The 25,313-nt window shown below is 48.9% G+C and overlaps 2 non-coding genes across 2 annotated transcripts; both read right to left on the bottom strand.

Annotated features, from left to right (window-relative positions):
* Positions 1-19,788: 19,788 nt before the first annotated feature.
* On the bottom strand, positions 19,789-19,895 carry LOC147706868 (U6 spliceosomal RNA). The gene has a single exon (XR_015296913.1). It is a non-coding gene; the product is annotated as a U6 spliceosomal RNA (small nuclear RNA).
* A 145-nt stretch (positions 19,896-20,040) lies between these two features.
* LOC147706867 (U6 spliceosomal RNA) lies at positions 20,041-20,147 on the bottom strand. Its single transcript, XR_015296935.1, has one exon. It is a non-coding gene; the product is annotated as a U6 spliceosomal RNA (small nuclear RNA).
* Between the last annotated feature and the right edge of the window lie 5,166 nt (positions 20,148-25,313).

The raw sequence follows: 25,313 nt of genomic DNA, 5'->3' as shown, positions 1-25,313 counted from the left end.
CTCACTTCCCACTCACCTTCGCCTCACTCAGAACCACCTTACATTCAGAAAGCAACTTAAAACCTGGATTTTCGACAAGTAATTCCCCACCCTTCCTCAAGCGCCTTGAGACCCTCTGGGTATGTAGCGCGCTATATAAATCACCTGACTTGACTTGACTTGACTTGACTATAGGTGTGGCAGGGTATACTCAGACATGAGTCCCTTGCTCACTGCACCATCAGAATTCAAGCAAGCCAGGCCGACGATGGCTGAAATGCCAGAAACCGGTCCCCGGAAATTTGTCTCCTTTCTGGTGAAGAATTGGCTTGGTAGTTTAGTCTGCCCTGTTCCCATGATGCACTGGGCCAGGGACAGACTGATTTGCATATAGCCAGGTTCTGAGCTGGGATGGTGCAGTGAGCTAAATAACGGTGATGGATCAAGCCCTGATCTTTGGACTGGGTAAGAGTGGTCTGCTTAATTCAGACACTCTGTTCATCACCACCCCCTTTTCTGAATCGTTTTTGGCCACTATAGGTGTGGCAGGGTATACTCAGACATGAGTCCCTTGCTCACTGCACCATCAGGATTCAAGCAAGCCGGGCCAACGACGGCTGAAATGCCAGAAACCGGTCCCCGGAAGCTTGTCTCCTTTCTGGTGAAGAATTGGCTTGGTAGTTTAGTCTGCCCTGTTCCCATGATGCACTGGGCCAGGGACAGACTGATTTGCATGTAGCCAGGTTTTGAGCTGGGATGGTGCAGTGAGCTAAATAACGGTGATGGATCAAGCCCTGATCTTTGGACTGGGTAAGAGTGGTCTGCTTAATTCAGACACTCTGTTCATCACCACCCCCTTTTCTGAATCGTTTTTGGCCACTATAGGTGTGGCAGGGTATACTCAGACATGAGTCCCTTGCTCACTGCACCATCAGGATTCAAGCAAGCCGGGCCAACGACGGCTGAAATGCCAGAAACCGGTCCCCGGAAGCTTGTCTCCTTTCTGGTGAAGAATTGGCTTGGTAGTTTAGTCTGCCCTGTTCCCATGATGCACTGGGCCAGGGACAGACTGATTTGCATGTAGCCAGGTTTTGAGCTGGGATGGTGCAGTGAGCTAAATAACGGTGATGGATCAAGCCCTGATCTTTGGACTGGGTAAGAGTGGTCTGCTTAATTCAGACACTCTGTTCATCACCACCCCCTTTTCTGAATCACCCATGAGCTTGTCAGCACTCTATCCAGCACCACCCAGAAACTCCATAGGAAACTGCAGAACATCAAGAACACCTCCGCCAAACTCATCCTGAACATCCCACGCCGCAGCCACATCACCGGCCACCTGAGAAGGGAAATATCCAATACAACGCATGCCATTACAACGCATGCCAACACAACGCAAGTACCATTACATCGCAATGCTATTACAATGCATAGCATTACAATGTAAAGCATTATAATGTATATACTTTTACCACACATGCCTTTACATGAATTTCTTTGTATAGGCAAGCATGGTAAAAGCATATGTGTTTTACATGTAAGTATAAGGTAAGTATAGGGTTTAGGGTGGGTTTGGGTTTTGAGGTGTAGGGGTATAGGTTTGGGTTGCCAAGATTAATTTTAGGGTTCAGGATGGGTATATGTTTTGGGGTGCCAAGGTTCATTTTAGGATTCAGGGTGGCTTTGGATTTTAGGGTGCACAGGGTAAATTTAGGGCTCGGACAAATTTGGATTTTGTGGTGCCAAGGGTAATTTAAAGTTTTAGGGTTTGGGGTTGTAAGGGTAATTTTAGGGTTCAGGGTTGGTTTGGGTTTTTGGGGTGGTAAGGGTAATTTTAGGGTTTAGGGGGTATGGGTATTAGGGTGGTAAGGGTAATTTTAGAATTTTAAGGGGGTAGGGCTATTGGCACTGGTACAAAGGGTAATTTGGGGGTTGCCTGGGGGTATTAATATATAAATATAAATATATATATATATATATATATATATATATATATATATATATATATATATATATATATATATATATATATATATATATATATATATATATTACCTACTGGCTATCGCCAGTAGGTATATATAGTTAGGATTAATTCCCTATGGGATTTCTGAAAATTCTATGTCTAATAACTTTGGCGTTTGTGGACGGAATCGGCTGAAATTTTCAGGAAAATGGCACATTTTGTTTCTGAGCAGCCCCTGAAAATTTGGTGGGGTTTCGTCAAGGGGGGGCTGAGAAAAAAGGGGGGTCCCAAAACGCGTTTTTTACATTGAGTTTTCCATAGGGCGGTTGGACTCACTTTTAGCTCGAACGGCTGAATGGATTTGCACAAAACTTGGCAAAATTGTAGGGACTGTTAGCCCGATGTGCCTTTGCTAGGTCTCAATATATGTGCTTCAGTGGATTTTGAGAAATTAACATTTAAATCAAGATATATATCTGTAACAGCGCTCCGGGCAGCGATCCGGTCCGCTTACTTTTCGCGTTTCGGAACTTTGCGCGCAGAAAGCTGATTGGCTCTCCGGTGTCTGTCAACATTCTAAACAGTCCGGAGCGGCCGCCATCTTGTCTCTCGGTAGGATCGAGAGAGAAGAAGAGGTGAAAAACGAAAGGGGAATTTAATGAAAGGGGGCAAGGTATCCCCCTCTTGACCCCCTAGGAATGTTGTTGGGGTTATTAAAGGGTCCCGTGGGGAAAAGAAAAAAAAAATGATTTTTCACGGTAGAAGCGCTTCACGGGCCGCGAACTGGGCCGCAAACTGGTAGCGAAACGGGAATTCGCCATTTTGTGCTTCGTTAATTAAATTACTAGGTATAAGGGGGTGCGGGAGACGTATCCTAATCCCCTATGTTTCCTGAGGGTGGCTGAGGAGGCTGATATATGTTGATACATATCTTCCAGCGGCTGTGCGTGAGCTTTTTTTTTTTTTGCTGCGTGACAGTCCGGAGCGGCCGCCATCTTGTCTCTCGGTAGGATCGAGAGAGAAGAAGAGGTGAAAAACTAAGGGGGAATTTAATGAAAGGGGGCAAGGTATCCCCCTCTTGACCCCCTAGGAATGTTGTTGGGGTTATTAAAGGGTCCCGTGGGGAAAAGAAAAAAAAAATGATTTTTCACGGTAGAAGCGCTTCACGGGCCGCGAACTGGGCCGCAAACTGGTAGCGAAACGGGAATTCGCCATTTTGTGCTTCGTTAATTAAATTACTAGGTATAAGGGGGTGCGGGAGACGTATCCTAATCCCCTATGTTTCCTGAGGGTGGCTGAGGAGGCTGATATATGTTGATACATCTCTTCCAGCGGCTGCGCCATCTTGCCTTTTTTCCAATGCCACAATTTTGTCGTGCACGGCAGCCATTTTAGATGCCAGGCTGGTCCCAGGCTATCACCTACCCCTGCGGATGTAGTTTATGGCCCCAGCTGTAGAGAATTCAGACATGCCAACCCTCCCGATTCAGGCGTGTGACTACTGATTTCAGTGCTAGTCTCCCGCCTCCCGATTTCTGCAAGCAAAAACCCGGGGGCATATTACGAACAACTAGCGATAATTTTTGTCTCTAACTTGTTTAGAGACAAAAATTATCGCCGCACATCGGCGATTTTTATCGCAGATAAACCTTGCTATTATCGCAGAAAAGTCAGCGATATTCATGTATTATCGAGCAAATGCTCTTAGCCATGTTATCCACCTCCCATTGGATAACATGGCTAAGAACTGCTCAGGGCAGGTGTTAGATTTTGGAGATATTCGCGCTTAGCGCGTATATCTCCAAAAGTTGGTAATAGAAGATAGCGATGTTAGGGACTGTTTCCAGTCGCTAACATCTTGGCACGCCACTTTGCATGTCATTAGTGATAAGTATCACTGACATGCAAAGCGGGGCCCAAGATGGTCGCTATCTCCTTTTAGCTGTCACTAACTGGTGTTAGCGACAGCTTGGTAATAGGGAGATAATTTTATCTCCGCTTTCATGGCTTTTAAAGCCAAAAAAGCGGAGATAAACCCCCTTGATAATATGCCCCACGATTCCTTGGGGGTTTCAGCTGACAGGGCTTGGTATTGTGTTACATGGTAATTTTTCCAGGAAACGTCAGAGGGTCGATGCAGGGGTTCTAGAAGAGGTGATAAACCATTTAAGCCTCATGAACAAGCGCATGGTCTTTTAAAGATTTGTGAAGTACTCGGGGCGGCGGTGTGTGTGTGCCCTCTTTCAGGAGCGGGCGGGGGGGCACTGCCAGCAACTTGCCAGGTCAGGTAGTGTTCAACACGTGCATCACCCTTTCTCTGCCTGCTATTGAGCTCCATGCTTCGGAAAGGTAAGAAAAAGAACGTGCATTTGAGTTTGAAATGTCCGATCCTGCAGCAGCACACTTCCAAAGCCCACACATGACAATAACCCGATTCAAGGCCCCATTCACCCGTTTTTAAAAAAATAGATAACACTCCAACAAAGTAAGATTATAAAACTTTATTAACTATTAACTATAACGAACGGAACAAAAACTAAAAACATTTAAACATTTTTCAACACAAAAAGCAACAATGGTTAGAAGCTGTCTTTTGTGCGAATAGTCCCAAGGCAGCACAACGTGCAGAGTTCTGGACGGCACCCAGGTGATGTCGCCTGGGTGCCGCACTGGTTTTGGGATCCTACAATGCAGCACAGAAAAACAGCGTGGGGCGTCCCGGGTGGTGCGGGGGGAGGCCTCGTCAGTAGCGGTCTGTTGTGCGAATAGTCCCAAGGCAGCAGAACGCGTTGAGATGTTGATGGGACTGTGTCCAGTGTCACATGGCTGACACAACATGTACGACAGGCACCCAGGTGATGTCCAGTAAACTGCCGCACTGGTTTTGGTATCCTACAATGCTGCTCCGAAAATTGGCGTGCGGCGGCCCGGGGGTGGGGGAGGCGGCGTGAACGGGCCTCCCCAGGTGGCGGCCATCTAGCTGAGTTGCGCCCGCTCTTGCGGCTACAGCGTCTCGCTCACCATGTTGTTGAGTTGCTTCCACTCTTGCAGTGCAGCGATAGGCGGCTGCCACATGGCTCTTAAAATGGCGGACGGCTCCTCGGTTTTGGGCCTGGTCCACTGAAATGGCCCTGGGACACCTTGGAACTCGGACGCTTGCCTGCTAGGGCTTGGGCTCCATTCTCGAAAAGCGTCCCCTCAGCCGTGAAGATTCTACAAAAGTCTTGGGGGCCCCCGACTCCCGCAGGCTTCCGGTGGGGAGCGGCTGCCATGATTGCTCGCGGAATGACCACGACGGAGCCACGAGATGGTGGTGCTCTCATGCTGACGCCAGCTTCAGTCTGAATGATCCAGAAACAAGGTGGGGCTTTCATCGTTTGGGAAAAAAAAATGTTCTAAACCAATGAAAAGTGTTATTTTTAGGTCATATGACCAAGCCTTCCATCTTTAGGAAACCAAAAGTAAAATGAACCAATGAAAAGTTTTATAAACAAGTCACATGACCTGTTATGCGGCATAGGGCTACAAAAAGCGTAGAAAATCCGTTGGCACGTGAGGCGGCGTCAGTAGCGGACCGATGTGCGAATAGGCCGAAGGCAGCACAACGGGCCGAGATCCGGATGGTACCGAGGTGGTGTCCAGCAAATTGCCGCACTGGTGTGGCCATCCTACAATGCTGCGCCGAAAGACGGCGTGTCCAGCTGAGTTGCGGTCACTGTTGCGGTACAGTGACTCGAACGCGCTGAGATCCGGATGGCACCGAGGTGGTGTCCAGCAAATTGCCGCACTGGTGTGGCCATCCTACAATGCTGCGCCGAAAGACGGCGTGTCCAGCTGAATTGCGGTCACTGTTGCGGTACAGTGACTCGAACGCGCCGAGATCCGGATGGCACCGAGGTGGTGTCCAGCAAATTGCCGCACTGGTGTGGCCATCCTACAATGCTGCGCCGAAAGACGGCGTGTCCAGCTGAGTTGCGGTCACTGTTGCGGTACAGTGAGTCGAACGCGCCGAGATCTGGATGGCCCCGATGTTGTGTCCAGCAAGTTGCCGCACTGGTGTGGCCATCCTACAATGCTGCGCCGAAAGTCGGCGTGGGGTGCCCCGTTGGCTTATGAGGTGATGTCAGTAGTGGACCGATGTGTGAATAGGTCGGAACCAGCACAAGGCGCCAAGATCCGAATGGCAAGTCCTGGATGTTGAGTGCCTCAGTTGAGAGTTCTGAGCAGTGCTTGTAAGACTGTCTGAAGCTTATTTGCACCTGCTGCAGCTTCACTATTGCCCTGGTGTGGCCAAAGGTCGCACATGACATGGGCGGCCGGCTCCCGAGGTCCGGCGGAACTTTTTTCCTTTTCCTTTCTGCTTCTTTTCCTACAATCCGTTTCATCTGAAGACACGACCAGGTCCCTAAATGTGTGCAGGGGGACGCTATTGATTGAATGAAAATGGCGGCTTGACACAAAGCTGACTCAAGCGTTACTGTTGATGCTATACAGACAAAAATTCAGTTTGTACATTCTTCAGGTTTTTTTTTTCCATCCAAGTCTGATTGAGAGTTTGTAGAAAAATGGCTTCAGATTTTCCACATACTACTCTTCAACATTCTTCCTAAATGTAACAATGTGAAACTCACTTGGAGAACGGCTGTTTCTGTTTCCTTTCAAAATGCTGCCAACAATATTTTCTGGATAGAAGACACCATCTTGTAGCATAAAGGGCCGAAAGGGGTTCTGGTCTGGCCGATGGTTGGTGGAGACATTTTGACTATATCTTGGACCTGCCCGGCCTCGCCCAAAATGGCGCCGGTATAAATGGGACTCGTAACTCCTTGCCCGCAAATGTATATCTAGAAAATGTTATTGTAAGTGGCCCTGTCCTATTTTAATTACAAAATGTATGTCCACCGATTCCGCAACTGTTAGACACCTTAGTTCTTGCAACCTAATGGCCCGCTCGTTACGTTCCTCTACAGTGTAAATGTCTCCTCATCATATACGATTTCAGTTTGCTCCGTGGCCGGCCCACGTGGTTATAGGCCCGTATTTGTATACTGACATTTTCACAATAAAGGTTTTTAAAACAAAACACGGTAGTAGTATTTACATTGGTAAAGTTTTTACTTTTAGTCACTGTTTTCGAATCAGTAAAAGGCAAGTGAAATAAAGCAGTCCAATTACATGACGGATAAAAGGTATAATATGTAGGAACGCAGTAAAGATAAATGGTCAAGGGCAGTTGTGTTTTTCATGTCTGCAACATAAAGTGATCGATAAAAATCTGATAATCAGGCGTATCGGCGACTAAGACAGCAGGCCGAATTTCTTTTTTACTCAACGGCTCCGTCATGGAAGGAAGAAACGCCCTTTTTCTCGAAAAAGGAATATATTTTACTTGCAAGACAGTTGTAAATTTTCCGGGAAAGTACATTAGCCTGGAATATTATAACATATGTTTGAAAAAAAAATATTGTTCGAAAACAATAAAAAGCGTAATTTTTAGGTCATATGACCAAGCTTTTCATCATTAAATTAACAAAAGTAAAATGAACCAATGAAAAGTTTTATTAACAAGTCACATGACCTGTTATGCTTACGTTACGCGCTGCGCGCCGCGCCTCGGATCACTTCCGGGTGCGCTAACGCGGCGTGTCATATAACGCATTACGCGACAACGTAGGTCAAGAATATAGTCAAAATGTCTCCACCAACCAGCGTTCAGAACACAACCCCTTTCAGCAGTCCAAAAAGTTCTGTTAAATGACAACAGAGGGGACAGGCAACAAGAACCATCAGTCAAAGAGGGGAGGGCAAGTTCTTCTCTTCCGGGTCATGTTGGGGCGCTACCGGAACTGATCGAATTGGTAGTCTACAGTGTTTCTGGATGTTTCAGACTAAAGCTGGCGTCAGCATGAGACCACTACCATCTCGTAGCTCCGTCGTGGCCATTCCACGAGCAATCATGGCAGCCGCTCCCCACCAGAAGCCTGCGGGAGTCGGAGGCCCCCAAGACTTTTGTAGAATCTTCACGGCTGAGGGGACGCTTTTCGAGAATGGGACCCAAGCCCTATCAGGGAAGCGTCCGAGTTCCAAGGTGTCCCAGGGCCATTTTAGTGGACCAGGCCCAAAACCGAAGAGCCGGCCGCCATTTTGAGAGTCCTGTGGCAGCCGCCTATCGCTGCACCGCAAGAGCGGGAGCAACTCAACTACATGATGAGCGAGACGCTGTAGTCGCAAGAGCGGGCGGTAAACAGCTGAATGGCGGAAGAGGCACAGTGTAGCAAAAGCGGGCGGAATGGCAACTAAAACAGTAAAGGGGCGCCCCACTACAGCTTGTCTTCAGGTCAAACGGATTGTGGGACAAGGTCCAGAATTGAAGAGTCATCAAAAGGCAAAAAGTTCCGCCGGACCCCGGGAGCCGGCCGCCTATGTCGGGGGCGATCTCAGGCTACAACAGTGCTATAAGACTTGGGGAGGGTGTCGGAGCCAAGCGTCTTCTCCGAGTCCATGGCCATCACACCGCCCCTCAGGGGCCTCCGTCAAGCTGTTTAGGAAGCTAACATATCACATTGTTTTCTAATGCAGTCAGGTCCACAAACGACACTCACTTACTTTGAGAATAGTGAAGCTGCAGTAGGTGGAAATAAGCTTCAGACAGTGTTACAAGCACTGCTCAGAACTCTTAACTATGGCACCCAACATCCAGAACTTATGCTATTTGAGAATGGCAGTGACATCGAAGCATCTCAGGGACCAAAACCATTAACATACTTTCACGTATGAAAATCTTACTTGGGGAGGGGGCAGGAGCGAAGCGCCCCCTCCCAGTCAGCGCCACCACACCGTATGTTGAAAATTTGAAGCCATCGTTCTACAAAGTCAACCAAACTTGGATTGAAAAATCTAGAAAAATGTACAAACTGAAAACCAGTTTTGGTCTGCATAGCATCAGTAGCAACGCTTGAGTCAGCTTTGTGTCAAGCCGCCATTTTGATTCAACAAAGCACAGGCATTGAAAAAGGCTCAAATTCAGAACTCTAAACTATGGCACCCACAATCCAGGAGCTTGCCATCCGGATCTTGGAGCCTTGTGCTGCTTTCGATCTATTCACACATCGGTCCACTACTGACATCATCTTATAAACCAACGTTATGTAAATAGTTTTTTAATAAAATGTTTTACCCTGTTTCTTTGCTGGTGTGTTGTCTATATTTTTAATATTTGCCTAGGGTTTGTCGTTATTTTGTGCGGGATGGGTGATGGAGCCGAGCTGTCTTGCAGCCCTCATGGTGTGGAGCTCAGTTCATCTCACTATTTTCGTATTTCTCATGAAGGGTTGTTCCTAATATTTCTATTTTAGCGAGGTCAAAAAGAGATCCAATTAGTGGCCTACTGATTTTGCTCGATTACTTTTATTTTTTTTACACGATTTTTCACTATCTGCAAAGACTAAACAGAGTATTGCGACTTTGTGCTTGTTTGTAAATAGAGAATGATCCAAAGAGAACCAATTCTAAAACAGTAAATGCTTGGACAACAATCAATCAAATGGAGAGACAAGCAGGCATGACGGATTACAACGGGGGCAAAGGCTTGCGTTAACTACCGTTCACTATCTGCAAAGAGAGAGTACTACTAAGACAAAAGAGGGGAGGGGGGGGGGGTGCAGCGTTCAAAGCACATCAGCGTGCATAAATACGAAAATGTTTTTATCTATCACGTACTTGACATTTTAAAGCTTTTCATATTTGCTATTAAAAAAACAATGAAATTCACAGAAAAAACCATAGGTTATAGTGGATATATAGTTAGGAATTTGCATTTACAAAACCTTGAAAATTCAATGAAAAAACCATTGGTTTTAGGCCATATATAGTTAGGGATTTGCATTTACAAAACCTTATTTTACTCGCATAAAACCATTGAAATTCCATATATAGTTATAAGCGCTAACTATATATCGCGCACCCGCAATCCACTGCTGATGATGTCACATATTACATCATTCATGACATGGTTAGTGACATCACTGATGACATCACTGATGACATCTCAAATGACATCACTGATGACATCACTGAAAACATCTCATTTGACATGACTGATAACATCACTGATGATATCATTCATGTGATAATACGATGAACCTCTTCAGACTCTAATATAACCTTAGATACAATCAGTGTAAACAGACACTCACAGACTGTCACTCATCCATGGAGTTACTCACACACCTAGTCAGTCATGCAAAGAATCAATCACACCTCCATTTCCTCAACTATACAGTTATACAAAATTTACTTATTCAAACATATACTAACACATATTTACTCTATTATACAATCCCTGATACAAGTTCACAATGATCCATACAGCCACTCACACATTCACTGGCTCTTATGCACAGTTATTTATATATGTCAACTCTCACATGTACTGTGTTTTACATATGTACTTACTTTGACATGTAGCACTGAGATATCCATTCACTCACCAATGCACTCATGCACACAGTCAACCGCCCATACAGCTGTTTCCACATGCACTTTTGAAACCATACATCTAGTGAATCAACTGCTCACACATCTATGCACAGAGTCATACACCTCCCAGCCACCTACACACACACTCAGTATCCCATACAAATACTTGGGCAACCAATCAATAACCCATATAGTTACTCATATAGCTACTTATCAACACATGCAACAGTTTACAGAACAACAGACATAATGATGCACAAATTAAGACAGTTTAGTCACTAACCCATGCACTCAGTGAGACACATTTAATCACTCACTCATACAGTCAGTCATGCACCTACTAAATCCTTCATCCAGACACTTATATATCCACTCATTCTTCAATATGTAAGAGATATTTTAACTTTACAGAAACATACAGTCACTGCATGTTGTCATCAGTGATGTCATCAGTGATGTCATTTGAGATGTCATCAGTGATGTCATCAGTGATGTCACTAACCATGTCATGAATGATGTAATATGTGACATCATCAGCAGTGGATTGCGGGTGCGCGATATATAGTTAGCGCTTATAACTATATATGGAATTTCAATGGTTTTATGCGAGTAAAATAAGGTTTTGTAAATGCAAATCCCTAACTATATATGGCCTAAAACCAATGGTTTTTTCATTGAATATATATATATATATATACACACACAAACAGAGACACACAATTACTTACCTTAACCACTTTTACCAAGTATATGCCTTTACCACGCATGTCTTTGCCTTGTAATGGCATGCGTGGTAAAGGCATATGCATGGTAAAAGTGTGCTTTGCAATGGTAATACGTTGTAACAGCACTTGTGTTGTTACAACCGCGTTATAATGGCATTCTTTGTGTTGGCATGCGATATAACGTCATATATAATCCCTGAGAGACCTTCACTTGCTATCTTTCAACAAAAGAATTACCTTACCTCAAGCGCCTCACGCATGCCTACAAATCCCTCCACAACGCCAGACATACATAGCTCAACCACCACTTCTGCTTCTACACTCTCCCCTGACATCTCCACTCCGCCCAACTGGCGCAGGCCACCATCACACATCTGTAGACCAGTGCTGGAGAAAGATCCTTGTCTAAACTTCTGGAACGTCCTGCCTCTGCACCTCAGGCAATCACCATCACGTCCGCAATTAAGGAAGGACCTCAAGACTTGGCTCGTCAAATCAATCGCAGATCCCCTCCCCTCAACCCCCCACACACAGCGCCTTGAGACCCTACGGGTGAGTAGTCTTGCTTTAAATAGTAATTGATTTGAAGCAATGGAGCAGAAAGAAAGGCTTAAAGCTTATCACATCATAAGACGCTTGCTTTTGAATTTGTATTTGCAAACATTTTAAATTTAAATACCACTATTTTGTTTCTATTTCTTTTTATAGTGCTACTCATCCACATGTAGGGTGTCAAAGCGCTTTAGATCACATGTACACATATATTGACAATAAATGAAGAGTGTAAATCAATGTACAGGTTGTGTAACAAAAGTAAGTGAGCGTTACAAGGTTGAAGAGTTGCATGCTGTTTATAGCTCACTGTGCTATATGGGAAGGATTAACATGTATGGACTGTACATAACCAAATGAGCTCTGTATTCAAAGCAGTAACCCACTTATCTAGTTTCATAAAATAAAAATCTGTCATCTGCATATTACATAGCATTTTGCATGAAGTGCACTGCATGAGACACATTAACCCTTGCAAGTTTATTTAAATGCACTCATGAGTCATGATACTAGACTAGAGTGTGCTATATGTTAAAATAATTACAAAGTAGTATATTTAAATAATGGAAATATTGCAAAAATAATTTAAAAGAACAATAATTAATACTTCACACTTACCCCAGTTATCAGGCAGCTTCTGTCTCAGCTGGTTGATGCTAGTTGCTGGCTGGCTGTGCTTCTCCTTTTCTTTTGTTGTCCAGCAGCTACTGGTTCAGAGAGAGCTGAAACAGTAAAGCTTTCACTTTCAGGATGAAAGTGAAAGCTCTACTCTGGGCAGCATGTGACACCACGTCACAGGGTCATGAGTTAAGTCTCATGACTCTGTGACATAAATAAAATGCTTACAGCGTTTTTTTTTTAATAAAGTTAAAAGTTTATACACAATAATCATTCAGTGTAATGATTATTGTATTTTAAAAAATGACCTTTCCCAAATTAATCATTTTTGAGAGAATGCTGTGGTCAGTTATGCATGACCCCACCCCCTCAAGTGACGACTGATTAAAGGGTGGGGTGAGGGTGTACTCGTCATCATGCCCCAGCCTTCATGTACACACCATAGACTTCAATGCAGCCTCGGGCTTACACTGTACCCGCCTGAGGCTGCTGTAAATTTACGATGCTGCTTTACGTCATTTCTGGGCGGGCCCCAAAAGGGCCATTCTTTATATTTCCGGGCTGGCACCTAATGCGCCCGGTGTTTACACTCCGGCAGTCTTAGACTTCAATTGTGACTCATGTGCAAAAGCGCATGTGTCACAAATCACCCCACACGCTGCCTTCATTTCCTGCCTGGCCTGCCTGCTGCTGCAGTGACGCTCGCTCGAGAGCAGGCAGGCAGCAGGTCAGATGTCAGATGGGCCGGGGCTTTGATCGGCAGTGCGGTTCCGGTTCGGGATTTAAAATGGTAATAAGTAACATTGCTGTTGCTGTTAGCATTTTAAATCCCTTGCTTATTATGCCAGCCGAGTCGATAGGGAGGGCGGAGCCCCGCCGCCCTTGAAAGAAAACCGCCGCTGCGATTACTCCAGAAAATGTTCCGATGGATCCCACCCGAATGCAGAAAAACTGTCACGCACGCCCTCATCAGTAGCAGACTGGACTACTGCAACACTCTCTATGCCGGAATTAACAAGAAACTACTTTGCAAGCTCCAGACCATCTAGAACGCCGCAGACAAACTGGTCCTAGACAGCCTCACTCATGCTTACAAGGCCCTCAACAACATCAGACCAGCATACCTAAACGACCGCTTCTCCTTCGACGCACCCAGAAGACACCTCTGATCAGCTGTCCTCTCTCTGGCCACCATGACACACATCTACAAGACCAGAACAGGAGAAAAGTCCTTCTCCTACCTCGCAGCCAAGGCCTGGAACAACCTCCTCCTCCACCTCAGGCAAACCCCTCCACCGCCCCAGTTCAGAAAGGACCTCAAGACCTGGCTCTTCGGATGACCCCAGCACTCAACGGAGCCGCCCACTCGTGCCTTGACACCCTCGTGGGTGAGTAGTTGCGCTATACCAACCCCTTATTGATTGATTGATTTAATGTCTACGGCTCGCTGCTGCTGATCCAGCTATGAACTACAAAGGCACTCACCTCCACCCTATGCTCCAGACCTACCTCTCGGGGTACTCCCCAGCCCACATACTAGAGTTATACGTCCAGAAATGGCAGACTGGTTTGCGGCTGGTCTAACCACCTGGGGGGACTTATTTGTTGATTTGAATCTCTGCGACTTGAAAAACTGATGGACAACAACGGCTTATCCCACGACTCCTTCTTACTTGATGTGTGACTCATATATCAAATATTTAGGATGTGGGGCAACACTCATAACGATCCTAAAATATCCAGTTTATTACAAACATTAATGCATGGCATGGACAAGAAAGCAATCACCATACTGTACAATTCGATGAGACCAGATGCAGTGCCAACCTAGCATCACTTAGAGAATACTGGGACGCAGCATTAACAACCACCTTAACTGATACACAGTGGCCACAGTGCATAGGGTTCCCGAAGACACTATACACTAACGACAGAATGAAGTATACTTGATTTAACTACCTCCACCACGTGAACATCACTTCACACAGGTTAGCACGTATGTACCCAAACTCATCTGATATATGCCCCGATGTCACAATTCCGATGCCACGTTTATACATCTGGTATAGTCATGCCCCCAGTTAACAGCATACTCGAATAGGGTGGCCACCACTCTTTCCGCGGCCACAGACATGATGATCACTGCACAGGCTCCTCGCTTTCTACTGGGCATAACCAAGTTCAACACCCAACGTAAAACCATCAACAGCACTAGGCCTAGCCAAACGCAGACTGGCCATGAGCTGGAAATCGAATTCAGCACCCCATATACAAACGTTGTTTGTCGACCTTCGCAGGGCACTAGTGGCCGAACACGAGCTGATACATGGCAACATTCTAAATCTCCCCACTGCTACTAAACCCCCCTGGTGGCCACAAATATTAAACTTTTATAGAATCAAAACTGAACTGTACCCCCCCAACCCGGGACTCACCCAAGATCAACCCAACTCTCAGTAATAGCAGATCCCCCTCTGGGGCCTGATTACTCCCATCCCCCTTCCCCTCTAGCCATCTGTCAGCCGTCATGTAATGAACCCAAAGCCTAGCTTCACCGATCAATCCCCAAAGTCAGACTGACACTCAGCCCCCCAACCCCCGAACATAGATATGAGTAACTTGGACCTCCCCATTTATTAACAGGCGTTCACACCACTGGGTAGGTAATGCTACGTACAGCTATATTGCTCATCAAGGCGCTCCTAATAGTGCACAACAGATGCTCAAACGTTAAATGTTATGTTAATGGTTTTCTATGAAACTACTGAAACCCGTAGTGGCATCAATATTAGTCTGTAGATTGTTTCAAATGCAGCAGTTATGTTTTGCAGTATATTGTCATAAAATAATATGTACGACTCCCATTGCCCATGGATCTGCGTAAGCTATATCGAAAATTAATAAACACTATTTAAATAAAAGAAGTATAAACTGTATCACATGTTCAGCCCGCAACCAAACCTCTGCTCTGTGCTCCGCCGCATGCCAAAAATTCAGCCCAATGCCTGACCTGTGTCCTGCCTTTCCTGAATGAGTCAGAGCTGGGATGAATAGACCTGGGCTGCATTCAGAGTAGGGAGAGGAGTTCTCACTAGCACCTGAATGGGCCCGGTCTGCATGTAGAGTGGTGGGAGGAGATTTCCCTTATGCCTGAATAGGGCCTGTCTGCCTTACAAAATACTGTTTCCAACTCCTGCTGGGCACCTGCACAAGAGAGGACAGAACTGGTTTGGACTGGGCTTAGAGACCCTTGCACAAAGAGAACAAAGGCATTTTGGGGTATAAGTATTAGACCTAAAACCCCTGAACTTTAGACTACTTCTGGAATCAAGAGGAACCTTTGCAAAGGAAAAGAGCTGGAGAAACTGAAGAGAAGTACTGTCCTTGCTGTGTGTCTGGGGTTTGCCTGCAGTTGCTGTTTCTGCCAAGGAAAGGAGAAGGACTTTGCTGTGTGCTGTGTCCTCAGCTTGATGAAAGTCTCCAAGGGCTTGAGTAGAGCTTGCCTCCTGTTTTGAAGTCTCAGGAACACAAAGACTTCACACCCAGCTCGCCTGAACGACCTTGTTGAGAGTTTTGACCTACCAGGAGTGCCTGTGGCTGTGTGTGGCCTCTGGAGGTTGCTTCTGCGACTGGGAGCTGGAAAGCAACGCAACAAGAAAATCGACGCATCGTTCTTCTTGCGACATTTTTTCCGACGCAACGCCATGGTGTGAGAAAAATCTCCCAGCACTGCAGCACCACTGCTGAAACCGATACAGTGCCTTTCGCCCCTGCAAGAATCGACGCATCAAGGAATAGCATCTGAAGAAATTGACGCAGCGCCACTCGACGCCCCTGCATCGTTCGCTGACACATCCTGGATTTCCACGCATTGTCCCAGTATTGCAAGTTTTCCCCAACGTTTTCACCCGCAGATCAGTGTCATCTCAAAATCGACGCATCCCTTCCCCCTACAGGCAGGACTCAACGCACCGCTCCCCTGTGTCCAGCGGAACTGTCGCATTGCATCCACAAAGGTCTCAGAAATCGACACATCTCTTTGTTTTTTAACACTTCCCATCACTTCGGCTGTTTGGCTTGGTGAATTTTGTCACAACGACAGATACTTTGCAAGAAATCAAGCATCCATAGTTTTCTATGGACTCAGTTGCTAAAACCTTTTGAAAGTAATTTTTCCTAATACTTGTATGTTGGATTTTTGTCGTTTTGGTCTTGTTAAGTTTAGATAAAGATGCTTTATTTTTCTAAACCGGTGTGGTGTCCATTTTTGGTGTTATCACTGTGCTACTGTGAGCGTTGACAACAAATACCTTACACATTGCCTTTGGGATAAGCCTGTCTGCTCGTGCCAAGCTACCAAGGGGGTGAGCAGGGGTTATCTAGAATGTGAATCCCCCCTACCCTGACTAGAAGCAAGGGTCCCCATTTGGACAAACACTTATCCACAGAATCTCCCACACTATGAATGAGACAAAGCATCAGCAATGTAATTGTCCACTCCTGCCACATGTTGTGCCCTTAAAGAAATGTCATGATGCAAGCAACCCAAAACAAAAACCCGCAGCAACTTAAAAACCTGTGTGTCTCTGGCTGACTGTATATTCACGACCTGCTCCACTGCCATATTGTCAACTTGAACAGCACCCTCCTGTGCACCAGCTCTGCTCCCCACAATGTGACCGCCACCATTAATGCGCTCTACTTACTTGGTAGGCTTCCAAGCTGATACTCAGTGCGACTGTTGTTTTTAAAACTGTGTAACCTGTATTTTAAATTGCACATTGGCATCCTTATTGCAGCGCTAGTTGCGCATTTAACGGCGACTTACTCCACTCCTGGCATTCTTCCTAACCTCCCCGGTCCACCGCGAGCCTGGCTCGATTGTAGTGGAGGGAGTTCTCTTACTATCCCTAACTCTTTCACACTTCTGGCTCGGGCGCGAGAGCGTGAGAGAGCGGGCTAGTGGCAAATCGCTTCTCTCCCCATAAAACAGGATGTGTTGGCCGTCGCGCAGCGGACGCGCTCTACTTACTTGGTAGGCTTCCAAGCTGATACTCAGTGCGACTTGGGCACTGTTGTTTTTAAAACTGTGTAACCTGTATTTTAAATTGCACATTGGCAACCTTATTGCAGCGCTAGTTGCGCATTTAACGGCGACTTACTCCACTCCTGGCATTCTTCCTAACCTCCCCGGTCCACCACGAGCCTGGCTCGATTGTAGTGGAGGGAGTTCTCTTGCTATCCCTAACTCTTTCACACTTCCGGCTGGGGTGCGAGAGCGTGAGAGAGCGGTCTAGTGGCAAGCCGGTTCTCTCCCCATAAAACCGGATGTGTTGGGCGTCGCGCAGCGGACGCGCTCTACTTACTTGGTAGGCTTCCAAGCTGATACTCAGTGCGACTTAGGCACTGTTGTTTTTAAAACTGTGTAACCTGTATTTTAAATTGCACATTGGCAATCTTATTGTAGCGCTAGTTGCGCATTTAACGGTGACTTACTCCACTCCTGGCATTCTTCCTAACCTCCCCGGTCCACCGCGAGCCTGGCTCGATTGTAGTGGAGGGAGTTCTCTTACTATCCCTAACTCTTTCACACTTCCGGCTGGGGCACGAGAGAGTGAGAGAACGGTCTAGTGGCAAGCCGCTTCTCTCCCCATAAAACCGGATGTGTTGGCCGTCTCGCAGCAGACGCCTGTAGCGGGCGCGCTAATGGCGCGCCAAAGGCAAGCCCGTCTGCGCCCGTCGGCGGCAGACCGGGGCTAGGGGCCATTCATCATGTCCGACCCCTGACATACTCGGCCGACCAGCTGAAATCTCTGCAGGGCAACTACGGGATAGACTCTGCTCTTCTCTATTCCCTGGAGCAGCAGGGACTTCTGCTCCTTGTTCCCAGACCAACTATATCTAATCCCTCACAGTTTAATAGTGCAACATTCACCCCCACTCATCCACATGCTAGAACCGCAATGGAGCCTACTCCATGCATGAACAAGGAACATGACCTGACAATCTATTATCTCAAAGTTCAAAGTTCAAAAAGTACTTTATTCGGTTAAAAGTCAATAACCATAAAAGCAACAGATACAAAAAGTACATTTACAATGATTAATAAAACAGCTGTTTGCAAAGGGAGAAGTTATCACAGTTCATGTATTCCATAATATGTACAATATAAAATTTTATCCAAACAAATTGATTTCCGATATTTAAAAACCTGTTTAAAAAACTCAGATAATGAAGCAACAGTAAAAACATCGTCCATTTTTTGCAATTCTAAAAACGCTGGGCGACATCTATGCAAGTTCATGTCCCGGTTACTTACCGGTAATCTTCATTACTCCGAGTATAGTCTTCCTCGCCACATGAGTTACAAAGTGAGCTTTAGCTCCACAACAGAACCCTCCAAAGCAAAAAGAAACCACCTCCCACCCCCTCCCAACATGGCCGACCAGTCCCACCTGACCTCTATAAGAGGCGGACCGGCCCAACCAACAGCCTGATCTACCAAGCAAACAATGAAGCCGATAGCCAGACAGGGAGGGGGGGAGGGAACTCATGTGGCGAGGAAGACTATACTCGGAGTAATGAAGATTACCGGTAAGTAACCGGGGCATTACCTCCTCGTAAGTCTTCCTCGCCCCCTGAGTTACAAAGTGAGCAAATACCCAAGCCAACAAGGCTTCATTGACCACCATAAAAACAACACCACACGGTGATGCAGAGAAACCAACCCAAGGTTGAAGTAGAATCAATGACAAGAAAACAGGGATCACAGGAAACCTGAAATCAAGATAAAAAGGAAAAGCAGGCCAGCCAGGAGCCGCAGCACCTGCCATCCGAACGGCCCCAGCGAAGACCCCCGGGACCGAAAGAGTCCCATGAACAAGGCGGGGGACGACTCCGCCGACGCCCGACAAATCTCCACAGAGGAGACAACCAGAAGGGGGCCCAGGACACCGGGCCACACCCCGTGGACCGACCCTGGACCCCCGCCGGATCCACCGAACCCAGCGAAGCGTAGGTAGGGATGATAGCCTGTGGACGCCAGCGAACCAAGGTGGAAAGAGGGCTAGTGGCCCGAACGAACCGGGCCAACAGACACAAACAGGCCATCCCACCGGGAAAGGAAAGACGCGCGGCCAAGAGAAGCCAAAACAGCACGCCGTCAACCAGCCCGGACAAGAGAGGAACCTTGTCGGCAGGGCAAAAAAGGCGGCAAAGATACCACCCGAGCCCGGGACCCCAGGAAAGGAACCCCGGGAAGGACACGGGGGACATGTCGGAGGAACAACCATGTCCGGCAAAACCCGCCAGAATGGAGGGGAGCGGAGGTACGACCCCCGCACGCCCAACCGCCCAGCAGCCACCACCGCCACCCGGGAACAACCACCTAAAAGGTGAGGAACCGTAAAGCCACCGAGGGCAGGGGCCCAAAGGGGCGGACCCCTAAGAGCTCGTAGAACGAGAGAGAGAACTCAAATGGAACGCTTCACGAATTTGCGCGACACCCGTGCGCAGGGGCCATGCTAATCTACCCTGTATCGATCCAATTTAAGTATATGTGCTGCCGAAGCGAGCACCCAAGGGGGAGACCGGCAGAGCGTCCGTGGGCGAAGGAAAAACAACACTGGAGCCAAGCGAGCCACCAGGGAAACCAGCCCGCCGAACACCGGACTGTGGAAGGCCCGCAAGGCCGCCCACAGGGCCCACAGGGAAGAAGGGGCCACGTATATGGGACGCCCCATGAATCTGCGTGTCCTCCTTGCGCAGGGGTCATACGAAACCTCTCCGGATAGGTCCAAATAAAGAATATGTGCCGCCGAAGCGCGCACCGGGACCACGGATGCGGGGACAGCACCCAGCCGACCGCGCCAACGCGAGAAGGCCGCCCCGTGCTGGGCACAGGAAGAGAACGCGGAAGACCCGCGGGCACCCAGCAGTGAAACCATCACCCCCGAGCAAGCAGCGACATCCGCTCAAGAACCAGGCCAGCCGAAGGAGGCAGGCCCGCCGAAAAGAGCCGGCACAACACCGACTCCGAGAGCGGGGGACCCAACCACGGTACGGGAAGATCCGGGATCGGCCAGGAGGCCCGAACCGCCAGCTCGTAAAAGGCGAGGGCACCCGGGGCGGCGGACCCCGCCGGGAACCAAAAACAGGAACGCACCACGACTTGCGTGTGAACCACGCGCGGGTGCCAGGCACCTCTACACTGCCACGTTCCAAACTAAGTCCATGCGCTGCCAAGGCGAGCACCCAGGAGCACCCTGGCCCTGCCCAAGCGGATCCAGCCGCGAAATCAGAGGGCACGGGGGAAACGCGTACCACAGACCGAAAAGGCCATGCGACAGCAACCACAAGGCCCCGGAAGGAGGAGTAGAACCCGGGCAGGAGGGCCGAGTCCCCCTCCGTGAACAGAGGCACCGGAGGCAGCCCGAGCCGAGGCCCCAGGCGTCGAAACACCACCGAGGCAGGACGAGACCAGGCAGCGAAGGAATAGATCCGACTCCGTCGAACCTCCTTCACCTAGCCGGACCCCGGGGGAACGCCCACATCACCAGGTCGCATGACCCGACCAAGACCTGGGGACCCAAAGCCCCCCAATCATAGTAAATGTGCGGCCGAAGCGAGCACAGAACAACGACGGCAGGCCAGGAGGACATACAGCAATCCCCGAAGCACGAGGAGTTGTGTGACCGCAGGAGATCCCACCGACCCCCAAACGACCCGGCGCCAAAGGACGCCCACCCCCCCCCCCGAATGAACCAGAGGGGAGTACCGGGGCCAGGCACACGCCCCCCGAAGGAGGACAAGCCCGATACGAGGACCTTAGGGGCCACCGTACATAGGTCAGGGAGCCGACGGGTGAGAGACACCGCCAGACGAGAAGCCACACCCACGGGGGAAGAAGAGAAACGAGGCCGAGAGGTAGTGAGAGTGGGGCCCCCCCATCGCAGGCCGGCCCCACAGGCCACCACACGGTCCCCGAGCCCAAGGACCGGGACAGCCACGTCCCAGTACGGGTCGGGAAGAGCCGGCACTCGGGCCCGGAAGCCAACCCCGAAAGCACCCCGAGAAGACTGACCTCGGGTGGAAAAGGCCGAAGGGCCCCACCCCTGCAAGGGCGGGACGACCACCCCCACAGGCGGACGGGGAGGCCGAAGGAAGGCCGCGCCCGGGGGAGCGGGCCCCAAACGAAAAGACCGGAGACAGCCCGAGTGGGACATTCGCCTCTACCGCCGACAAGGACGCAGCCAGACCAGACGGCCGAGCCAGCCTTGCGGCCAACCGAGTGGGAAAGGCGACAAAGCCCCCCCCCCTCAACGCCCCTCACAACGGACGCAGGCAGAGGAAGGGAGTCAGGTGACCTGCGCAGAGACCCTACCCCGAGAAACCCCGGGAAACACCACTGCCGCTGGCAGAGGGAAAGTCACGCTGAACGCGGAACGAATCACGCACTTGCGTGACCTCCCCGCGCAGGGGCCCTCTCGAACTGCACCGAAGCTTAACACGCCACAGCACACAACACATCCGCAAGGGCCCACGGCGCTCGCACGAACGCCGACGTGGACACCCCCCAGGCCAATTCCCCGAGGCGTCCTACCCCGGACACCTCCAAGGTGGAGGTCAGGCCTCTGACGCCTGGAGGGGGCCGTTGCGGAAACAAGAGAAGCCAGTGCCCAGAGCCGCAGGACGCGACACCAGGAGTGGAAAAGGCACCGAGGCGAGAAACACCAGGACCGGGGGCGCACACGACCCCCTGGGCGAGAGGCAGACGAGGCGGGGAGGGGTCAAGGGACCCCGCCGCGCACAGCCAGACGGGCTAGCGTAGCCAAACAGGGAGACCCCGTAGACGGAGACAGAAGGAATCCACCTCCCCCCCCAAGGAGACCAGAAGGCACAGCCACCCAGCCTCCCCAACTCACGTGAGTCCGGAGCCCCCTGATGGCCCAGGGCGCCAGCACGGGAAAACAGACCTAAGGGATATGCGCACCCATAGGTCGCGCCAGTGTAGCACAGAGAAGCAGGCACGTGACAAAGGCCTATGGCAAAAATCCCCAACTACTATGCAGTGCAAAACACGCAGGTTCCCCATGGGCCACATGGCGCTGAATAACAAGCGTATTCCGTCACCCAACTCACCAACACTCTCCTGCCATCGACCTCAGAAGGATGAAAGGCGAGAGGACCCACTGGGATCCGAACCAGGTGCCATTAGGACGACCACACGTCCCCACAGTGGACCTAGTAGTACAATAAAGAACACACCGCAGTTCAAAGAAACGGAAAAAAAAATTTTGTAGCCCTCACCGAGGAATGAACCCCGGGCCTCCGAGAAGGGGACAGCCGCGCTGTGCAAGGCGCGTACCGGGTCCAGCTGTACACCCAACACGCCAATCGCCGCGCCAGCAGGAGACCGCCGTCAGACCGAGGGAGGAACCCTCCGACGCACCTGGAGGCAATCCAACCCCGCCCCGGCGAGGCGGGAGGTGCGGAGCCAATACCCGCGCGGCAAACCGCCACGGCCCATAGGGGAGACCAGAAACAGAAGGGAGGCGGCAGCGACCAGCGCCGTGACACCGAGTCCCATGCCGGCCGGAGAGGAGCACCCGGACCCGGCCAGCGTCTGCAAAACACGGAGGTAGGACCGAGCCCGCCCCCAGAGTCATCCTCGTTTAAAATTACCAGTTCCGTGGGATTATGAGCCCACGACCCGCGCAGGGACCGGAACGCGCACGCCGAGGCTCACCCCAGCCAGGCGCAGTCTGCAAGGGCGCCCCGACACGGGGAAAGTTCATGCACTGCAAGAACGAGGCCCCTGGTCCACTTCCGCCAGACAAAAGCCAAGCACGTAGTGGATGCCGGCAGACAACAAGGCAGGCTATCCGCATAAAGGAAGAGATGTGCAAAAGCACTCTACCTTGAATGGAGCTGGAGACAGGAAAAAAAAAAATTTTTTTTATACACTGAGAAGCACTCAGGGAGGCAGGCTGTAGGGTATTAAGGAATGCCGGCCGGAGAGCACGCCTGTCAATTCGCACGCAGTGCTCACTGCGCCTGAATGGAGCAGCAGGTTTTCCTGGGCAAAGGCAAGTGAATGCATCCCTACCCGTAAACGGGTGTAACCCCATAAGTCCACAAGCAACCCTATCGGGAGCAAATCTGCACGGCCACCACCTAGGGGCCTAGTCCAATTTAGTAAACGTGCCGCCGAAGCGAGCACATAGAAAACCACCGGAGCCCCAGTATCACACACCGGAGTCCAGCGCCAGACCCGAAGCCCTCAACGGGCCAGGGCCCCACAGTAACGACCGGGGGAGGCACAGGAATGCACCAACATCCCACCTTCCCGGCCGCCCCCCCCCCCCTGTAAACCCCTGGCACGCTAGAGCAGCACCTAACCGGCCCCACAGGACCGGGGGAAGGAAGAGGGGGGGGGGATTTTTTAGGCATAAGGCACCAGAGACCGCTAGAGCAGGTCCTCCACCCTAAACCCCAGGGCCAGCTCACGCCGGCCCATCTTACCTGAACAGCGCTCTGGAGAGAATCGCGCAGAACAAAAAAAACAGGCTGTTGGTTGGGCCGGTCCGCCTCTTATAGAGGTCAGGTGGGACTGGTCGGCCATGTTGGGAGGGGGTGGGAGGTGGTTTCTTTTTGCTTTGGAGGGTTCTGTTGTGGAGCTAAAGCTCACTTTGTAACTCAGGGGGCGAGGAAGACTTACGAGGAGGTAATCTCTTTTAGGATAGGGACAATAAGTTTCCTACGGGGCAGAGTATAAAATTTACAAAAGAATAAAACATGAATATTAGATTGTACAGATAATTCATCACAAGGGCATACAGGCAGTTTATTTGACCAAGAGTTCATTTCAGGGAAAGTAAATAATCTAAAAACAATGTTAAATCTGAAACGTGTTAAGAGAAATCTATCGTAATTAGGCATAGGGAGGGTTAGATATGGCTGTAATTTGTCTCTGGTTAAAATTAGCCGATGTGAAGAAACAGTCTTTTTCTTAGTTTCTTCAAACAGTCTTTTTTCACTCAAATACTCCATGCACAGTTTTTTCAATGTTTTTCTGGGAATGTGTACCATAGTAGATGGATCATCGTAATATTGTGGACGGTCAATTTCCGTCAGGAACATTCTGATGTAATTTAACCATTCAAGTCCATTTACTTTTCCAAGTTTTAACACATCCTGGAGTATGGCGCAATTTAATACACATTCATTTACGGTCCATAACCTGTGCCATAAAAGAATGGGCTGTATTCTGATTGTGTCTGAAATATACTGCAACCCCAGCTCAGCATGGCAAATAAAAGTCGCTGTACTTTCTGGTATTGACAGGATGTGCCGTAAGAATTTATTTTCAGCTGTTAGGAGTGATTTTATATTGGAGTAACCCCAGAGCCCTGCTCCGTACAATGCCACCGATACACATGTTGCATTATAAATAATTAAAATTTCCCTAATCGGTTTTTTCCCCAGTTTTCTTATGAAACTCTTTAGGGCCATTATTGTTTTAGAGAGCAGGAGCGTTCTTGCCTTCACCGCACTTGACCAATAGCAAATCTCGTGTAACAAGATTCCTAGATAAGGGAAGGTAGATATTCTTTCTAAAGGGGCGTTATTTATATACATCGTTTTCATTTGCTTCTTGGTGCGTGTGCCACAATTCCTTGAAAAAGTCTTACTACAATTTATTTTTAAATCCAAGCTGAGCATAAACCTGTTAAAAGATGTTATCAGATTTTGCAGGGCCATGGGGGTAAGGGCCATTAAAACAGCGTTGTCTGCATACAAGAGTGCAGGGATAGGTCTTTTTCCAAACTTAGTTATATCCCCACACTCTTGCAACAGACAACTTTCAAGGCCATTTGTGTAGATAATGAATAACAAGCATTTACAATGCAATGGTTTCGCCTTTGGAAAAGTTAGAGCTATTGGCATTGCTCATGACATTTCTTTTTTTGTTTTTGACTTATAAATAAATGGCA

The sequence above is a fragment of the Lissotriton vulgaris genome, chromosome 6, assembly GCF_964263255.1.
Source record: "Lissotriton vulgaris chromosome 6, aLisVul1.2, whole genome shotgun sequence".
Taxonomy (NCBI): domain Eukaryota; kingdom Metazoa; phylum Chordata; class Amphibia; order Caudata; family Salamandridae; genus Lissotriton; species Lissotriton vulgaris.
Note: the sequence above shows the minus strand (reverse complement) of the source record. Positions and strands in the feature narration are given on the sequence as shown.